The following is a 15,120-nucleotide window of genomic DNA, read 5'->3' as shown; positions in this document are numbered from 1 at the left end:
CGTTATCAATCACTACCGCAGTAGACGCTCGGTGTGTTACAACCAAAGCCGTCTTCTTTTTTCCAAATGCACAGTGTCGCGGAGACTATAGGTGCAGGTCCCTCCTCCTGTGCACAGCCTGAACAGCTGCCCTTCGTTGAAGATGCACCGCCAGCACGGCTGTCGTGTGTCAGACATTTGATTTGCAAAGGAGTCGGCACGGGCTTTGAGCCAGCCATATTTCCTTCGTCCTGACCGACTACAGAGAACACTTCACAGAGAAGAATATACTAAATATCTTTTGCACCTAGTGGATGGATACGTTCTGTCAAGAGGGAGACTGGAGTGACGACCCAGGTGTAATTACTAGAAAGAGAGCAAGTTGCCGAATCTGAGGTCGAAATAAATATGTCGTTCCTGTAACACGCACTTGGCTGCGTCATATGTCCAGAACATAAACGTCTTGTATTTCTTGTTCCCCAACGTGCCTGATGGCGAGAAAAAAACATTACTTTCTTGCTAGTGAGGTGGCTGAGTGCCTACATCGTTTTACTGCTCAGTCGAAGGTCGCGGGCTTGAGCACGGTCACATTTTAGCATTCAGACTGACACTAGATGAAATCGCGCCTTCCCACTAAGATTTGGGCGCATATTAAGGAACCTGTAGTGGTCAGAGTATTATAGAGGCTTCTCTTAAGATATGTGTGAGAGCATGGAGCGTTGCTTAGAGAGATGTAGAGTAACTTATGTTTATCTTACTGCGAGAGCTGCCATCTTCGAATATGTGTGCTTAGGCGCGTCCGCATCGTTTGCTCGGGTAAAGATGAAGCAACAGCCAGGGAAGTCACTACCAAGGCTAGTGAGGCAAGAAAAGTGCTGGCCACCTGATATGTACAGAACGACTAGCGGACACAGTCGAGGAGAGAGTGAGAAGGCTGGAACACCACAACGGCGGCGCAAAGTGCCCTTTGATGATAGGGGCTTCCTTCGAGTTCGTCTCCAGCGTGTTCCACGCGCAGCTGGCGAATGGGTATTCGGTCGTGTGCGCTGTTTCTTAAAAACCTGACCTGTGTGATTATGAATTTCCTGTTGCATAAACTGTTCACGCCGTTCTACCCGTACCACATCGTGAGCTATTCAATTTAAACTTAAACCAACTGATTTCCAGAACAGTGTGCGCAGAAGAAATTTTTAATTGGTCAACAACTAACGCCAACAATTATTGCTTTATTTGGCGCATGACAAAGCCCTCGTAAACGCTGCCAGTCTGGTTTCGCAGTGCAGACGCACCGCTTTTCCTTCCTTTGTAGCGAAAACTGCTATAAATACGCCAACCGTGGAGAAGCCGAAAATGAAACTACGCTCATCACGAGCATCCACGTGACGCCTTAGCGTCACTTGACGACCCGTGACTGTGCTCATGAACGTTCCTGTGAGCATGCTGTTGTTCGAGCGCGATACCAAAGCAGTTATACGGTACTCAGCTGTGGAGACGTCTAATCTCGCCTAACACCCTACGTATACATGACGCCGAAAACATTTATGAAAACACAGCCACGAGGCATTCGAACTGTTGTTTCGACACACCCTGAAGGCAGTGAGACGAAGTCACAGATGATGGTTGAGGTTACCCAGGTTGACAGTGCATTAAGAAGATCAGACATATCAATGCAGTCCACAACCCTCCCCTCCGAACGCCAGCGCCGGGAAGACACCGCCGGGATCGCTGCCGAACTCAGCGCCGATCTGCTTCCGGCTCAGACCGAGCACCTCCACATGTGAAAAATGGTAGAGCCCGGAGCCGGTGCTAGCGTGTGAACGGTGCAAGAAGCAGTTTGGAGGGTTCTTCTTTAGAAGTCGTCATTGGCAGGTGGCTCTCTCTCAATGCCGTTTTCATATATGTGCTCTTACCCCGGTTCTTATATTGTGTTGCCTGGCAGCACTTGGGAAATTTTCTGCGTACTCGTGCGGTGCCTTACGTTCGGCTGTCCGCCGCTCGTGCAGGATCGCACTTTCGATTGGGATGGGAATTCGCTGAAGTGCGCCACGGGTATTTGATGTTGGAGACGTAGCGGAATGTTGTTCGGCGAAGGCTCAAAGTAGACTTGAACACAGGGGAGGCGAGTATATAGAGTACGCATATGTAAGGAAATGTACAAAGTTATAGCTATTGCGCAATAGTTACTTTTTCTGCACTCAGGCATTTACCGACCGACGACCTGTAGCTGTTTTCCTCCTACTAAAACAGGTTCGAGTCGGTTGTAACGAGCTTTATTGAAGAAGGGCTCGTATAATAACTACGTCCGAGCTCGCACAGCTGGTACCCGCGTCTCATGCGTGCGCACTGGCACACTTCGCACTGTATTTACACGGGGCGTAATTCCATCACCTCAACGATAGGGTCCCGCAACTTCTTTCTCGTCACTGGTTGCCTCTCAGCGGGTTAAAGTGCGATTGTTATCGAGAGGTGTCTCTGAACGCAACTTAAAGGTTACATACACTCACTAAAGGCAGGAAATGATTACGGTGAGAACAATTAAATAGTGTTACCGAAGTCAGAATGTCACCTTGTGGCACTGTTCACGGCTGGCTTTGTGGCTATTAAGAATTAAAAACATCACATGATGCAACTAAAGGAGTACACCTCTAAGGAAGGATATTGGTAGCTTATTTTAATGTTTTGGAATGAAAAACAAATCACGAAAAAGTTGCACATAGAGGATTCGTACACATGTTTTATTCGCGAAGTGCTCAAGTAAGCAGTGCTAATCCAATGCGCCACTGAGGCAACGAGCACGCCAGGCTTCAACTGCGATCTTATTCATTTTTGCACTATTTGCGCTATCTGTCGCCAGGTGACGCTGTTCAGATGACCCTACCGTTGCGAGAACGGAATCACGCTCCGCTCACCCGGGGGGGGGGGGGGGGGGGGTGTATGGCAAGAGGCGGAGGAAAGGACTGTTGACACGGTAAGGGAAATGTGAGTGGCCAGAGTGCAAAGGTCTTATAGTGATGTCAGATGAATGTGGATGAATAACCTGTACGTCCGTTTAAGAAGAAATAGATTTATGTGCCGCAGCTGTAACCTATTTTTCGAAAGAACCTCACTTTTTTCAATCATTGATGCCTTGCGCAGATCTAGATTTACCTCCGGGCGGTTGCCTACAAAAAATAACAGAACGTTTGTAAATAATTATCTGCGGTCGCACCAGCTAACGCTCAAACATTGGAGTTACAGACTTGTAACATCTCTGCGATTTTTTTCTGTTACTTACTTTCCTCGCATTCCCGTTGTCATTGAGTTCGTTGCGCTTGCTTCCTTTTGCCCTCATTAAATTTCCAGCTGCTGCTTCCAGGCTTTCCTGTGTCGCCCACCTCCATTTGTTGTGCTCTGTTGTCCTTCCAGTGCTGTCTCTAGTTTGGTTCATCAAACTAAGACTGTTATTTCGTCTGGCAGCAACCTCATTTTTTTTTTGCGAAGCTGTTGTTTTTAAACACGTTTTAAATTATTTTTTGAGTGCTTAGCTATTTTGATTTATATTAAATTTTCTTCAAACCAGGGCTTCCTTATCTTAAAAGAGTGTTATTTCTTGAAAAGGGATATTAAAAAAAGATAAAAGAAAAGGACTGTCTCCGCCGCTTCTTAGCATCAGCGCAATGTAAAGTGCGAGGACCTTTGCTTTCTGGTAAAATTGGCGCGTTATGAGTCTGTCAGATGTACGAGGCCAAATACAGAGGCTTTTTGCGAAAGCAAAGAAGACGACGGCGATAAGGATTACGTGTACCAACGAAGGATTACGAAGATGAAGAAGTAGTCGGCGACATGGCAAGCGCTGATTGGTGAATAGAAGACGATGAAGACGACAATAAGGATGACGTGTATCAACGTGGATGTTATAAAAAGGCGCAATATGGAGAGGCAAGGAGGGAGAAGCCAGAGAAGCGGGGGCTCCGGGAGGTGAGGGACGCCGTGACTGGGAGTGAGCAACGCCGGCTGCTGTACCGGTGGCCTCATACTCTACGGCACTGCACCGTAGACTCCCTGCTGTTCTCGAACCGGTTACGGGGATTGAGCGACTACTCAGCCACCTGCTACGTCCAGGGGCACGTAAAGCCGCAGAACGAGAAGCAGAAATCAGAGTGAAAGAAGCGAAGGAATCGGAGGAACGTGAAATACGAACTGAACGAGAGAAGGCGTTTTGGCTGTGGAAACAGTAGCAGTTGATCGAAGGAGAAGGAAAGCGTAGCAGGGGGCGGCAGAAAGTTAGGTGGGCGGATGAGGTGAAGAAGTTCGCAGGGGTCAAGTGGATGCAGCTAGCGCAGAACCGGGTTAAGTGGAGAAATATGGGAGAAGCCTTCGCTCTGCAGTGGGTATAGCCAGGCTGATGATGATGATGATGATGATGACCGGAGTACGCGAGAGAAGCACGGATGACCATCGGGGCTCCAAGGTAGGAATAGGAGCGCCTAGATCGACGAGAGTGTGTCCGAGGAAGCTGATGGCTCCTTTTGATGACAAAAGAAACGACTTGGACGTATAACGCAACGACCTGAGCGGACAGCTTTTGGACAAGGTTGGGAGCGCTGGGAATGGGCAACAGCGTTGAGTATGCGTTTAGTTTGGGAAGTGCTTAATGTGCTTGGTAGGATACCTGCGTCTGATTCCATGGATTACGATAAATTCAAGAAGGCACTTCTCCAAAGATTCAGGCTAACAGTAGAGGGTTTTTGCGAGAGATTCCGCACCACGAATCCTCAGGATTCCGAAACTGTTAAGCAGTTTTCTTATCGGCTAGCCAACTATTTTGGCAGGTGGCTTGAGATGTCGAACAAAGAGAAAAGTTTTGAAGGGGTGCGTGACAAGCTGGTGACAGAGCAGTTCCTAGTATGCTGCAGTCCAAATCTAGCGGTATTCCGGGAGGAAAGAAACTTGTGTTCAATAGAAGAGGTTTCCGAGAATGCAGACTAATTTCTCGAAGTTCAAGGTCTCAGGAATATGAGTAAGGGAAAGAAAAGAAAGAAAATCAGAAGGTTTCAGAGTTAAATTAACCAAACCAAGGCCCTCTGGCGGGGTGTTTAAGGCGCCAATCAGACGTTTCCTCTGCAAGAGGGTGGGACACCGTGCAGCTGACTGTAGATCTAGCAGTGCGGCCCTCAGTATGCCGGTCGTGTGTCAAGATTGCAACAGGAGAGGGCATACCGGGGAAGAATGCCAATACGGAACGCAGGACCGAGCCGCATGCGTTGATTTAAAGAAAGAACTTATCACACCAGCCAAAGTTCCACAGCTCAAATAGGAGCAAATGCCACTGGAAAATGAAGTGGAGAGTGGAACGCCCAAGTCGAAAACAGAGGTGGTTGGACAAATAGAGGACCGTCATATATTGGTACTTAGAGGCAGTGGAGCCAATACAGTTTTGATTCGGAGAAGCCTAGAGAGGAATGAAGACCTAACAGGGGAAGCGTCCGCTGCCACCCTGGTGGACAGCACGGTTAGGTACCTGGCAGAAGCCAGGATTCTAGTGTCTACCCCCTATTATACTGGAGAGCTATTGGCAAAATGCGTAGAGCCACCAATCTACGATCGCATCTTGGGAAACGTTCCGGGTGGAAGAAGCATCAATGATCCTGATCCTGAGTGGAGGATGATCGATGTTGGGAAGCACCAAAAGAAGGAAAGGCGCACGACTGGCCAGCAAGGGGATGGTGCAGTCAGTTTCTCGTCGGCAGTAGAGACACGAGCGCAAGAGACAGACGGCGACGCAGCGGCCGCTCTCTACACCCGTTGCGATTTGTCTAAAAGTAACACCGGGCGAAATGGCAATTAAGCAAAGAGAAGATTCTAGCCTGCAAGCCAGCTTCGAGAAAGTAGGGGAAATGCAGAAAAGGAGGCGGAGTTGTACCTCGTTTCAGTTTCAATTGGTAGATGGTATTCTTCACAGGGAATGCATATTTAGCTCAGGAAGGCAGGTACAACAGCTTGTGTTACGGAAAGATTTGCGAGAGGCGGTTTTACACTTAGGACACGACACCATCATGGCCGGACACCAGAGTGTTCAGAAGAAGGTGTCCAGAATCACCGACAAGTTCTTTTGGCCAGATGTGCAAAGCGACGTTAAACGATTTGTTAGGTCATGCAACGTTTGCCAACGCGCAATTCCAAAGAGCAGAGTTAGTCCCGTACCACTCGGCAAGATGCCAACTATCGGCCTACCGTTTCAAAGAGTGGCTATTGATATTGTGGGACCAATCTCTCCAGGATCTACTAAAGGCAATAGATATATGCTTACCTTGGTTGACATGGCTACTCGTTATCCTGAAGCCGTTCCATTGAAATCCATCGACAGTATCCAAATTGCTGAAGGCCTTTGGAGATGTTCGCTCGCTATGGGAGTCCCAACGAGATTTTAAGTGATCGTGGATCAAACTTCACGTCGGATCTGAGGAAAGAGCTTAATCGTCTTCTGTCTCTAAGGCATTTACTGACAACGCCATACCATCCCATATGTAATGGTCTAGTAGAACGATTCAATGGGACGCCCAAAATATAATTAAGAAAATGTGCCAGAAAAGTCCAATCGATTGAGATAGGTACCTTCCAGCTCTTTTATTTGCTTACCGCGAAGTACCGCAAGCAAGTCTTGGTTTCTCTCCCTTCGAGATGTTGTATGGGAGAACCGTTAGGGGTCCCTTGACAATACTCAAGGAGCTGTGGGCAAATAAAGAGATTGCAGCAGAGCTCAAGACGACATGCACATAGGTGCTTGAGTTGCGAGACAAGCTGAAGGAGACATGTAGGATGGCACATCAAGGTCTCGAGAGGGCGCGAGAATGCTATAAAGTGTACCACTACAAGAAAGCCACCAATAGGAATCTCAATCCAGGCGACAGGGTTCTATCCAACTGCCCACATACAAAAAAACAAGTTACTGATGAAATGGAAACGACTTTACCTAGTGACACAGAAGAAAAACAATATGAATCGTGAAATATTAAAAAATAACACCAAGAAGGTATTTCATGCAAACATGTTGAAGAAATACGAAGAAAGAGTTCCAGCACAGAAAGAGTTAGGAGACAAATGCGCTTGATCTGTGTGTGGTAGAAGAACCAGATGATGGGGCCAAGATGCGCTCCTACAATTTGAAGAAAACTGTAGGATGGCAAAAGGTATTAATGAACCGCAATTTGAATGAAGATAAAAAATCACAGATAAGGGCTCTACTAAAAAGTAAGGGAGATATGTTTTTGGATGTACCAGGTAAGACTGACATCAAATGCTGCTAATTCGAACTCTCTACAGATCGACCAATCAATGTGAAGCAATACCCGCTATCGATAGTGGAACAGGAATGAATTGAAAAGGATTTGCGGTAAACGTTGGAGTTGGGCATAATCGAGAGGTCATGGTCTGTATACAATGCCCCTCTCGTGGTCGTCAAAAAACCTGATTGCACCAACAGATTGTGCGTAGATTTTCGTCGGCTTAATAACACAAGGTGCAGCGGTAGCGCAGCGGTAGACCTTCTGCCTCGCACGCAAGAGGACTGGAGTTCGAATCCCTGTGCCGCCAATTCTCCACCAAATTAAAACAAATATTCGCGTGTCGATGGAATTGCATAAACAGCTTTGGGGTGCGACCTGATGCCGTTCAACACCTCCGGCAACGCAGTCCCTCACCAGAACAGGAGTTGGCCACCCTTGGTGCCGCAATTGGCCGCAACCTCCTATAAAAACCCGGCCCTCAGTCACCAGCGGCTGCGGAAGAACTGACCACGGCGACGGTCAGACCTGTGAAGCAGCAGGGGGTGCTAAGAATTCCTGGCTCCGCTTTACAGGCCGCCATTGGAAACTAACCATGGCAACGTTTGACGCTAGAACTCTAGCTAGTGAAGCCAGTTTAGCAGTGCTGTTAGAGGAACTAGAGGGTATGAAATACGATGTCATAGGGCTTAGTGGTAAGGAGGCCGAATGAGCCATATACTGTACTGAAGGAAGGGCAAGTATTATGTTATCGAGGTTTACCGGAAAGGCGGAAACTACGAGTAGATTTCCTTGTCAATAATTATATAGCGGGCAACATAGATGATTTCTATAGTAATAATGAGAGCGTGGCCGACATCGTAATTAGGCTTAATAAGCAGTATAAACTGAAGGCTGTACTGTCCTATGCACCTACATGTAGTTATGAAGACCAGGCAGTTGACAGCTCCTACGAAGATGTAGCATTGGCAATGCGAAAAGTAAAGACGCATTATACTAATGAGCGACTTCTATGCCAAGGTAGCGAAAAAACAGGCAGGAGGCCAGGCAGTAGATGACTATGGCATTGGTTCTAGGAATAGCAGGGGGGAGTTACTAGTTGATTTTGCAGAGCGCAGTACTAACGAATCATGAATACCTTCTTCAGCAAACGGATGTGTAAGGGACCGACGGGCACAACAGATTAGCGCGGGAAGTCGGGGAAAGTGTGTAGCTACCAGCCCAGCTCCTCTTTGTTCTCGTAGCATGAGAAGACGCAGGTGATACACAGATTCACGCGGGCCCCGATGGAACGCTGTGGCGAACGCCTAACAATAGCACTGTATACACTCGTGACGACAGGCGGGTCGTGACAGGACCGCTGTGTTCTTTCCTTTTCATTTCTTTTTTTTGTACATCGGGTTGAGCTCGCTGTCTCGACCTCGCGGGGGCAGATGAGACGCGCAGTGAATGCAAGCGCCCAATGGAAGGATGTGACCCTAGGAGTTTTGCCTTTCTTTTTTTTATGAGAGAGAGGATTTAGTCCTCTTAAAGTTGAAGGGGGCGCTGGACGTCGGAACGAACCAATCAGGTTGAAGTTGGTTGTGATTGATCATTACGAAAATTAGGGCTGGACCTAAGGGGGTTAAACCGAGCCCGAGGGCACGGTCCGGCGTTTCGCACTAGGCTTTGATGCTCGGCATCGCCGGCTATGCCGAGGTGGGAATATTTCCGTTTTAGCCGGTTCCAACCTTTACCTCGGCTGTAAATATTGTAAATATTTGCTGTGTGTATAAAATTCAGCTTTCTTCTCGTCAACTCCTACCCTCAAGTCTTCGCTCATACCGTCTCCGACGGGGCGTCTCTGGCGCAAGGAACTTCCGCTGCAACACGTATATACCGTCTCTGGCGGCGCACCCCTGGTTCACAAGGTAAAAAGAACTACCAACGGAACTTCACGGGCGCAGTCGTACAGGCTGTCTCTACGGGCCTAGTAGAGACAAAGTAAGACAGCGGAGAAGACGGAGGCGGTGCAGGCGGCGAGAAGCGGCTGCAAAGGAAACCAGGAGAGGTAGCAGCAAGGACCAGAAGAACGGACCAGGGACGCGGGACTGCAGCCGGTTAGGAAACGCAGCGCGTCGGTCAGCGGCTGGTCTACGCAAGCTGGCAGCAACGCACCCAAAGCCCGAGGCGATCGGCAGCGCATCGCAGGCTCCACGGTAGGTGGCGGCGGATATCGATACGAAAGAGTGTTCAAAGGAGATCAACACATCCAAACCGTGCGTTTTCCCGGTCCCATTGTTCGCGTCTCTGTCTGCGTTCGAGCCGGTTGGGCAGTTTTAAGGCTGCGTGGGTCCGCATAAATAATTTCTGAGTTTAAACCTCGGTAGAGAGAAACAAGTAGAAATGGATAAAAGGTTAATTTTGGAAGCGGAACAGGCGCGGTTAAAGGAGCTGCAGGCAGAATTGCAGAGGCTAAAGGGAGGAAATGCTCTCAGTTTCGAGTGCATTATGCTTGATTTGGACCGCGCGATTGAAGTTGCAGTCGCGGAGCGCCATGAAGCTGATCACAAGATCGCTATAGCAACACGGTAGCTGAGGGCAGTGGGCCAGTGGGCACAGAAATGACCAGCATAGCGCAACTAGTTACACCACCAGAGCCAAAACATCAATTGCACTTTGAGCAAGCATATTACGACTTCTCCAGCGCCAAGCGATAAAGGGGAAAGCGGCCAGGTATCGGCAAAATGCTATCCAGGTTGCCACGAAACAGATTGGCGTTGCCGCAAAAACAACCTCAGGCAAGCTCAGAGAAGGAGCGGGTCGAACAGCGAGAACCTGTCACGGACAACCGACTCGACCTCGTGGAGCTAGCAATAGGTGGAAATACCTCGCAGGTTCAACGGCGCACTGCGCCTAGCATATTGCATGAAGTGCCCTGTACTACTGTCCTCAGCAGGAGCTCCCCTTTCGAGGCTACGAGTCGAGACGGGTCAGTAGGACAGAACGACAAGAGGGCTGTGCAAGCTTCAAACGCACCCGACGAAAACCTGACCGCGTCATCCGAGGACAAAGCATTGTAGCTAGACAATATTGGGTCAGGCGAAAGGAAGGTAGCTCCTGCAGTTTCAAGGTTCGATGTTGCCACGGAGCCGGAAAATACCTGTCAAGGAGGGCACGGCGTTCGGAATGTTAGTGCCAAAGGGAATGAGGCAAAATGCGCCTATCGAGGTAATGTGCAAGTAGACAGGTGCGTAGCTCACATATTGCAAGCACGCCTGAGATCCCGTGCTATCTACTGTTCATCACGCCTGGTCAAGCGTCGCACGGGTTTCGTTAGCCCATGCAAAATGAACTTGAACTTTATGTGAGGTGCAACTTGTGCACGCAAATCATGTGTTGGTGTGAAGTGATCACTCTAGCGATTTAGTTTTGTTGTGCTTTTTATGCCCATGCGCGTTTTCTTTGCTGTTGTTGTTGTTGTGCCCCCGCAATATTTGAGCATTGTTTGTCCGGATAGTGTTACGGTCGCGTTCGGGCAGTAATACATACCTCTGAAGTGACGCTAGGCTTCATCGGTCCCTTGAATGGATTAATTCTAAACGGCGCCCTTGGGCCCCGTGTAGAATCTTAGAAGGGGCGTGAAAGGGACCGACGGGCACGACAGATTAGTACGGGAAGTCGGGGAAAGTGTGTGGCTACCAGCCCAGCTCCTCTTTCTTCTTGTAGCATGAGTAGACGCAGGTGATACACACATTCACGCGGGCACCGATGGAACGCTGTGGCGAACTCCTATCAATAGCACTACACTCGTGACGACAGACGGGTCGTGACAGGATCGCTCTGCTCTTTTCTTTTTTTTTTTTGTACACCGGGTTGAGCGCGCTGTCTCGACCTCGCGGGGTCAGGAGAGACGCTCATTGAATGCAAGCGCCAAATGGAAGTATGTGACTCTAAGAGTTTTGCCTTTCCTTTTTTTATGAGAGAGAGGGTTTAGTCCTCTTCAAGTTGAAGGGGGCGCTGGACGTCGGAACGAACCAATCAGGTTGATGTTGGTGGTGATTGGTCGTTGTGGAAATAGGGCTGAACCTAAGGGGGTTGAAACCGAGCGCGAGGGCATGATCCGGCGTTCCGGACTAGGTTTTGATGCTCGGCATCGTCGGCTATGCCGAGGCGGGAATATTTCCCTTTTAGCCGGTTCCAACCTGTATCTCTGCTGTAAATCTTGTAAATTTTGCTGTGTGTATAAACTTCAGTTTTCTTGTCGTCAACTCCTGCCCTCACGTCCTCGCTCATACCGTCTCCGACGGGGCGTCTCTGGCGCAAGGAACTTCCGCTGCAACACGGTATACCGTCTCTGACGGCGCACCCCTGGTGCACAAGGTAAAAAGAACCACCAACGGAACATCACTGGAAGAACCGGAAATGGACATGGAAACGTCCTAACGGGGAGGCTAAATTGAAATGGACTGTGTTCAACCGTCGCCATTATGCAAGATGTAGAGGTAATCGGGAAAGTGCTATGCAGCGACCACAGGATGGTGAGGTCCCGAATTAGGCTAAATCTGAAGACGGAACACAACAGATTAGTAAGAAAGAAGCCCATCAACGAATGAGCGGTGAGGGGGAGGGCAGAAGAGTTCAGGATCTCGCTACAGAAGGGATGTTCAGCTCTAATCGAGGATGGCGACATCACTCCAGAAGCAATAAACAATAATTTCATAGATATCATTACTGAGTACGCTGTAGAAATAGGATAGTTAGAGAGGATACCAGTAAGCTGTCTAAGGATACGAAAGATTTGATTAAGAAACACCAGAGTATGAAAGCTTCCAATCCAAAGACCTGTTAGAATTGGCAGAGATATCAAAGCTAATCAATAAGCGCAAAATGGCCGATATAAGGAAGTATAACATGGAGAAAATCGAGAACGCTGTCATGAACGGGGGAAGCCTTAAAGCGGTGAAGAAGAAATTAAGCATAGCAAAAATCAGATGTATGCGCTAAGGGACAAGGCGGGCAACGTCATCACGATTATTTACAAGAAGGTCGAAGTAGCCGAGTTCTATACTGATCTCTACAGTAGCCAAAGTAGTTAGGACCGTAATGAGATCGGCGTTAGGAAACAACAGTCATTCGTTCCACCAGTGACGAAGGACGAGGTCAAGAAAGCACTAGAAACAATGAAAAAGGGGAAATCAGATTGAGAGGATCAGATAACTACAGATTTGCTGAAGGACGGGGGGGATATCGTGCTAGAAAAACTGGTCACCCTGTATACGCAGTGCCGGATGTCAACGACGGTACCTGAACCATGGAAGAACGCGAACATTATCCTCATTCATAAAAAAGGGGACGCTAAGGACCTTAAAATTTACACACCAATCAGCTTACTGTCTGTTACGTATAAGGTATTTGCTAAGGTAATCGCTAATCGAATCCGGACAACCTTAACTGCAATCAAGCAAATTATCAACCAGGTTTTCGGAAACGGCACTCTACTATCGGTCATATCCATACCATCAACCAGGTGATAGAAAAATGTTCGGATTATAACCAGCCCTTAAACATAGTTTTCATTGATTACGAAAAAGCATTTAACTCGGTATAGAAACCCCGGCGGTGATGCAGGCATTGCGAAATCAGGGGGTAGACGAGCTATACGTGAAAGTGCTGTAAGATACATATATATATTGGCTGCACAGCAACCATAGTTCTGCATATAGAAAGTAACAAAATTCCCATAAAGAAAGGTGTTAGGCAAGGAAATCCGATCTCCACAGTACTATTCACAGCTTGCTTAGAGGAAGTATTCAGACTTGGAATGGGAGCAGTTAGGGAGAAGGGTAGATGGAGAATACCTCAGTAATCTGCGATCTGCTGATGATATTGCCTTGCTAGGTATCTCAGGAGATGAACTGCAAAGAATGATTAGTGACCTAGGCAGTAAAAGTAGAAAGGTAGGCTTGGTAATGAATATGCAGAAGACTAAGATAATGTTCAACAGCCTCAGGAAGGAACATCAGTTTACGTTAGGTAGCGAAGCATTATAAGTAGTAGACAAATATATCTGCTTAGGACAGGTTCTAACTGAGATCGGGACCATGAAAAGAAAATAACAAGAATAAGGTTGGATTGAGTGCATTTGGCAAGAACTCGTAGATTATGACTAGCAGCTTACCGGTATCGCTCAAAAAGAAAGAATACAACAGTTGCATCTTACCTGTACTCACTTATGGGGCTGAAATTTAGAGGCTAACCAAGAGGGTTCTACTTAAGTTGAGGACAACGCAGAGGGCTATGGAAAGAAAAATGGTAGGGTTAATATTAAGAGAGAGGAAGTGTACAGAGTGGGTAAGAGGAATAACTCAAGTTACTGACATTCTTGTGGAAATTAAGAAGAAGAAATGGAGATGGGCAGGATATGTATTGCGAAGAGAGGATAACCGATGGTCGCCTAGGGTAACAAACTTGATTCCAAGAGAAGGAATGCGTAGCAGAGGGCGGCAGAAATTTAGGTGGGCGGATGAGGTTAAGAATGTCGCAGGGGTGAAGTGGATGCAGCTCGCACAGAACCGGGCTAATGGAGAAATATTAGAGAGGCGTTCGCCCTGCAGTGCGTATAGTCAGGCTGGTGATGATGAATAACATCTTGCTACCCGATGCGGAACCTGTTCCAAGAGCGGACGTGGTGTTCGCTAAGGTATCCAACAAAATGTTTTTTTCTAAACTTGATTCAACTAAAGTGTATTGACAAATACCGATGGAGGAGTCATCGAAGGAGACACAGCCTTTTCCTGTGCAGCGGAATTATTTCAGTTTAAGTTCATGACCTTTGGATTGAAGACTGCATCGGCTATTTTCACGAAATTGATGAGGAAAGTTTTGGACGGGTTCGAAAAGGTGGAACATTATATCGATGATATCCTGGTGGCGACCGATACATGGAAAACAGGTAGTTACGCTAGAGAGGCTCTTTGACAGATTTTAGCAAGCCAGGCTGACGGTAAAACCAAAAAAATGTGAGATAGGCTTTGAGGCTATCTCTTTTCTCGGGTACAAGCGAGGATGGGCCGCATCACGACGAAAGACGTTATATTGGGGATAACACAGGCAGCCCAGATACACAGTACTAAGAAAGAAGTACAGGGTGATCCACTTCTAGCTATAACACGGTCACTGCATTCAAAGCAGCATTGCGCCGTACGCAGGCGATTATAGAAGCAAAGCGATATATGCACAGTGGGACGCGAAGGTGATGCTTTGCATAGCCTGCCGCCTACCTTTATGGAATGGCTGGGTCAGACGAAATGGTGCTTTGAAAGCAGTGGCCGTGTTATAACTAGAAGTGGATCACCCTGTACAGTCGTTTCTTGATTTAACTGGGTACTACAGGGAGTTTATTACCGATTATGCTCACATAGCCTATCCACGTGTAGAGTTCACTAGGAAGGATGCCAATAATAAGCTGAATTGGACAGCTGAATAAGGAAACGCCTTCGTGACTTTAAAACAGCATATGGTAAAGCCGCCTGTTCTGCTTGCTCCGAACTTGGACAAAGAGTTTGTTCTTCGCAGTGGTGCATCCGACAGAGCATTGGGAACAGTACTCTTGCAAGAAGAGAATCACAGAAAACATCCAGTATTATTTGCTAGTGAACGATTAACTATTTCTGGACGCAATTACTCAACCATTGAAAAGGAATGTTTGGCTGTGGCATGGGCAGTGAAGAAATTTCCCATTTGTCTTTACGGGAGATACTTTCGAATTCAAACTGATCATCCGCTCGATTATCTAACAAAACGCAAGATAAACAGTAGCAAAGTCATGAGGTGAAGCATAGCCTTTCAAGAGTACAAATTTCAAGTGGAGTATATTAAAGGCAGAGACAACATTGGC

Source organism: Amblyomma maculatum, unplaced genomic scaffold (genome assembly GCF_055883805.1).
Source record: "Amblyomma maculatum isolate TAMU_Amacu unplaced genomic scaffold, ASM5588380v1 scaffold_18, whole genome shotgun sequence".
In the NCBI taxonomy this organism is placed as follows: domain Eukaryota; kingdom Metazoa; phylum Arthropoda; class Arachnida; order Ixodida; family Ixodidae; genus Amblyomma; species Amblyomma maculatum.
Note: the sequence above shows the minus strand (reverse complement) of the source record.